Source organism: Mchenga conophoros, linkage group LG9, assembly GCF_057382185.1.
Source record: "Mchenga conophoros isolate Kocher_MC1m ecotype Shallow Benthic linkage group LG9, M_conophoros_male_GT1.1, whole genome shotgun sequence".
NCBI classification, from domain to species: Eukaryota; Metazoa; Chordata; class Actinopteri; order Cichliformes; family Cichlidae; genus Mchenga; species Mchenga conophoros.
Genome location: NC_140534.1, coordinates 11,148,475 through 11,154,474, shown reverse-complemented (window position 1 = coordinate 11,154,474; position 6,000 = coordinate 11,148,475). Strand labels below are relative to the sequence as shown.

The 6,000-nt window shown below is 48.2% G+C and overlaps 1 long non-coding RNA gene across 1 annotated transcript; it reads right to left on the bottom strand.

The window, feature by feature from the left end:
* Window positions 1-1,543: 1,543 nt before the first annotated feature.
* Window positions 1,544-3,854, bottom strand: LOC146566832 (uncharacterized). The gene is made up of 5 exons (XR_014893839.1): window positions 3,476-3,854; window positions 2,727-2,946; window positions 2,123-2,219; window positions 1,771-2,002; window positions 1,544-1,672 (listed from the first exon to the last, which is right to left on the bottom strand). It is a non-coding gene; the product is annotated as an uncharacterized LOC146566832 (long non-coding RNA).
* Window positions 3,855-6,000: the final 2,146 nt, after the last annotated feature.

The window sequence follows — 6,000 nt, the reverse complement described above, 5'->3', positions numbered from 1 at the left end:
CCAGCTGAAATCATCCAGGTTCAGGAATTTGAATCGATCCACATCACTTCTGCTTGAACTAGAGAACATGAGTGTCGACTTACATTTGGTCTGTGAGACACATGTCATAGTGACAGTATTTGGGTTAATATGGCATTACTCACCCTGGTCGCATTTCTTCAATATCAGGCACCAAGTTCAGGAACTCGTTCTTTTGCAGCCCGCGCAAGGTAGGAGGTCTCCAGAGTGGGAACCATCGGGAAGTTTTCACAGTCTGAGCAGGAGGGACTGGAGGCACGTGAGCTGTTCTCAGGGGTCCTTTAACACAAATCACACCAAGTTAGAATCAAATAGATAACCTGTCAATAACCATTTGCAGATCGAGGTCAATGTTCCTAAAAATATGTTTACTTCTGGCCCATGGAGCCACAGCGCGAGTCCGACAGAGAGGGGCAGGTAGAGGAAGGGGTGAGGGTGGCACTGCTGAAGCTCGTCACGGATGGATCACGTCCGATCGGTGAGATGAGAGAAAGCTGAAGTGAAACAACAGCAGGATGAGGTAGACGTCAATATAGGAACTCCCTGATGTGACACAGAAAGGCTATTTTTTTATTTCTTTGTATTATTTCTCACCTTGCAGTCACTGATGCTGTTCACCAGCTGCTTGTATTCAGTATTGAAGGTGTGTGTCAGAAGGCGCAGGCACTACAACACAACAGGAACAAGACCGATCAGCTCCGAGCAGAGAAGGAAGAAGGCAGCAACAAGAACGCCCACTAAGCCCACGTTTTTCTCACCTTGGTGGCCAGCTCCTTCTCACGCTTTCAAAGGTGGTGCTGGAGATCTGCGAGGAGACGGAGGTGGACGTGGACAGAGTGCCGGAGCTCACGCTGGGGGACAGAGACTCACTCAGGGACTTGGTGGTGGGAGCTGTTCCCACGGGAGCCGCCTCTCCCAGAAGGTGACGGGTCTTTTCCACCTGGACGAAAGATGGGGGCGAATGTGAGGTGGGGAGAAGAGGGGAGGTTAGTCATGTAAAGTCTGTACTCTAAGAAAAAACTTTTTAGAATAGCACTTTGGTCTTTGAGTTGAAAAGTCATTTTTCCCTCTACGATATTAAACAGATTTATTTCTTTATGAATCTTTTAAGGCCCCACCTCCTGCAGCTGCTCCATCTTCTCCAGCTCCCACTGGTGCTCTAGGATGAGGCTATCTCCTCTGGGCCTCCAGCCGGCCAGGTTCTCCTCTCCACGCACATAAGCCACTGATGTGTCCAGGACCTTCCTCCTCCTCCTCTGCATCCCTGCTCAGGACATGAGCCCTCATTAGGATGAAGCTCTCCACAGAATTATGATAAAACAGCTGCCGTTCTTTAAACATGTTTCATGGCCGCTCACCTGGGCTTCCAGTGTCAGACATCTTACACAAGCTCAGCTCGTAGATCCCAGTCACTCGGTTGCTATAATGAAGCAGAAGTTTTGAACAAGGAAACTTTGTAACAGGGCAGATATCTTTGATTGTGAAACAGAGATGGCCACAGTGCAGCAGCCCAGATTTACCAGTCAGCAGTTTTGGAGTATCCAGTCCCAAAGAGGTTCTTGAGAGAACGGGGTGGGGAAATCTTGGCGTCTCGGGAGTAAAAGACCGTGCAGATGTCTTTGGTGATAATGGCAGGCTGGATGCAATGGTCCAGCTGCAGAGAGGAGATAAAGGGTGTGTGTTAGACACGATGACATCAAGAGACTTAAAAACACGTACAAACAGGTACAACACGGCGGAGCAGCGGCTGACCTCCAGATACGCAGATAAGGTCATGTAGATCTTCTCTCCGTAGGGAGTGACGCGGTTGAGCAGGAGGGAACCTTTTAAGGGTGTTTTTATTTGTGCTCCCTGGCCTGGAAATAAACGGTTTCCGATCAGACCTGCTTCATCTTTGTGCCCTTGGTATCTGACTCGCTTGCTCCCCCATGCATTTTAAAAGAATCCTTCTCTTCAGCATGAAGTTCTGGCTCAGCTTTAGTGTCTGCGTTACATGTACACAAAGACAGAAACATTCAATGATAAAAACACACAGTGGAATAAAATTGTAAGACGTCATCAGTTGATGCAGTTTAAGGACACTTGTTGTTCTGTGCAGTCTCACCTGGAGCTCACGCTTCTAGTTCATGCCATCATCACCAAAGATTCTTCAATTAATAGTTTAAAGATGTCCATGAATGCACTGCTAACTGCTCTTCACCCTGATAAAAATCAACATGCATTTAGAATAAGAAACACTTTTCCAAAACCAAAAGCTTCACTGTACTTAGTGATTTATACGTCTACAAAACAGGTTCAGTTTGTAACTGAGAGAGCGGCTCAGTGGTGCTGAATTATATTTCCAATAGAAACACAATTTCATATGTTGTAGTAACAACACACTGCCACAAGATGGCAGCCTAGGCCTACTTTACCATGCTGTTCCAGTACAAAAGAAAAAGTGACAGAGCCTTGAAAGAGTGACAGAGACACTTTTTATGAACTCATCTGTAATGTGTCACCTTTTCTGTAGGATGAAGAAGTGCTTCCCTTCTTTTAAAGTAAATACAGGCTTACAAAGATCCTCTAAACATGTTTCTGAAATAATCCTAAACACAATCATTAAATCAAAAATGCAAGAAACTATTTATTTAATCACTCTTCTTAACTTAATTCCTTAACTTAGTAAAAAAAAAAAAAAATAGACAAGAACTTTTCTTCTGTCTCACCTCTGTCAGTTTTCATGCTGTTGCAAGAACAGGTGGAGGTGCAGGTGGAACTTTGACTTCAGTGTGGTTTGTATGTGCAGGCAGGAGTGTGACATCTCAGGACAGCAGAGGATTGTCGAGCACGGTGACTCCTGCTGCGACACCCCCGTCTGACTGTCCTGAGCTCTTGGTCCTCAGCAGACGGCCCACACACTCATTCATCACCATGTCTTTACCCTGCCTGTAAGAAAACCAAGAAAAGGCTAACATTAGAAACAGCCACCAACCAATCCCTTTTACTCCACCACCCAAAAACCAGTGAGAAACACTAGTTAGTATTAACTTGGAATCAAAGTGCACTAATCCCCAGGCTCCCAGCATAACATACAGTCCAACACAAACTCCACAAACTGTCTTGCTTCAGCTGACTTTCCTTCACCTTCTCTCCAAACAATCTGTTGTGCTCTTTTCAGCACAAAGCCACACTCCTGCTCACTGATCCTAACCTCTTTTTAACCTAGTCTCAGCAACTTTGTCCCATAGCTCGCACATCCTTTCCACCTCCATCTTTCTTCCCAGCCAACTGATACATACCTTTTCTCCTTCCTTAAAAGCCAGCCTAAGAAATACGAGTTCATAAACGCCACAGAGAAATAAATCAGAGGAATAAAATGCAAATGATATTGCTTACACTGAACAGCAACACCCAGGTGAGGATTATCTAATGCCAAATTTTCCAAACAATGAAAAAACCGTGCCCTTTGTCTCACCATGTCTAGAGTGTAGAGGTCAGCCAATGTCGCTCGGATCTGCTGCACAGCTTGAGGCTGGTCTGGGAAGAATCTGTCCAGGACTCCAGGTCTGGGGAGCACTTGCTGAACCTTCTTGGTACCAGCCAGGTGAGCGCTGATATCTGGACACAAAACCATAGAAAAAAAAAAGAAAAAAAATGCATCTATTAATCACCTGGATCACCTGTTGAGAAAGAAAAAAGAAAACAAGCAGAAGAGAACAAGAGTAATAGAATAAACAACATCACAATGATATATGGGAATATGACAGTAAATACTAAATATTAAACATTATTGTGCAGCACATAAGATCAACAGAACACAGTGTGCTTTGAGGTAGGAGCCAAAAAGGGTGAAGTTTGTGTGTGTGAGCACCTGTGAGCATGGACGCGCTTGTTTTTTAAAAAGGTTCCTTCATGTAATGATCTGCTAGAGGGTGTGGGGGGGCCACAGCCCCGTCCTCCAGGGCATGAAGCAGGTATGGAGGAGATCAAAACTCCAGACATCCAGAGGCCCCCAGAACACAACAGACCAAGGAAGACCAACAGAGGGGCAGCCGCGCCACTGTCCCAGAAAGAGCTGAGGAGAGTCCCAGATGAGGGCTCACTCAGCAGCCGCGGAGCAGAAGCCAGGGGGAGTTGCAGTGACGCGCCCGTGAGCTCCGCCGGCAGCCAGCCGTGCCTGAGTGACCGAGCCCCAGGCCGAGAGGCCGGGGGCACCCCCACCTCCGAAGTGGCCCGAGCGAGCCCCAGGCTCCAGGCCCCGATAAGCGGCCGCCAAGGAGTGAACCGGTGTGTACCTGGACGCGCATCCCCGGACACAAAGAACCACCAACGCACCGATGTCTGAGGGAGTCCGCCACTGGCAGGGGAAGTGGTGGTAGGGGGAGATAGGCCTCCAAACCTTGGAGGGCCTGAGATGTCCCCAGAGAGGTGGTGTCTGATACCCAACCTGACATATAGACACAGACATACAGGCACACACAGACACAAACATCCATTCCCACCCTCATGCTCTCATATGTACTTACTCCACACTCAACCAACGTGGAGACAGACATAAAGAGACGCTGTACACACGATCACACTCCCCAAGCGTACTCTACGAACCGGGTCTAGGTACCCTTGCCCCTGGAGGGGGAACTGCACCCAGACCCAGGTGGTGTTACCCTTTTCCCTGCGGTGGGGAGAGGCAGACCACCCCAACTCCGCAGCAGCAGGGAGGCCCCACACTCCAGACCGCAGTCGGACGGCCAACTCCTCCTCCTAGCCCCCCTGCTCCAGCAGGCCGCAGAGAATGGGGGTGAGAGAAGACTCCAAACCTCCCTCCACCCGCTCATTGTAGTGTTGATGCATGTGTGTTCTAAGGTGCATTTAAAACCCAGGAGGGCATGGAGCTACCTGCCAGAGAGCAGCAGGTAAGCGCATAGTCCCTCCTGATAGCCCTCAATGTCTACGTGTATTTAAAATTGAGAGGTGGGCAACGACACCAGGGGTGGGGTGTACATGTATCGTGTATCCATGTATCCATGTATTGTGCCCACCCCCAAGATCCTATATGTATGTGTAATGAGAGTGTGAGTAATGTGAATGTCTAAGTTGTGGGATAAAATTGAGGCAGAGGCAGCCAGAAGGGGACAGAGGGGGGGTAGCCTCCTCTGCACCCTGGTGACACCCCCATACTCCGCGCCCCGCCAGGGAAAGGGGGCCCAGGCCCATCCAGACCGGGGCCCAGTGCAGCAGCGCCTCCCGGCCCCACAGAGCCCGGGACAGTCCACCCAACCCCACCACAGAGAAAACTGCACCCACCCCACCATCCACTCATCTTCCAGACTACATAAGACAATAGACGCCCAGGCTGAGATCTTCCTCCACCTCTCCTGTATCTCCCCCTCCTGCAGAGAGAGTTCCTGAAGAGCGGAAAGCTCCAGAGAGTTGCAGCATGGCCTGGAGGTGTCACTATCACAATCTGCGGGGAGTATGATCATTTGTTATGAAAAAAGAAGACCCAAATGCAGACTCACAGGCTGGCAAGGATAAACTAAAGGCAGCCTGTTTATTTTGGACGGAGAGAATGATATGAAATATCTGACAGGGAACTGAGAAACTCAGAAACCTATACTGGGGGATAACACTAGGAAACATGACCAGTGAAGCTGGGTGACGAAAGGAGAAGATTAAACAATAAACACACAGGACGGTTATTAGGGAAGAGGAGACGGCAGGGACAAATCAGGAGTAATGAGACAGTTACAGCAAAACTCAACATAACCAACAAAATAAAATAGGAAGCACGTGTTTTGATCGCTGGCTCCAGTCTGCATGCTGAAGCTTCCTTTGGTTACAAGATACAGAACCAACGTTAGTGTGAATGAGACTATGAGAATGTTATATAGCATTTGCTCCACTTTGAATTCAGTTTGAAGAAGTAAAGAGACAAACAAACTTAAAAGAGACCATAGGATTAAAAAAACACAGACACCGCAAAAGGACGAAACACGGGCA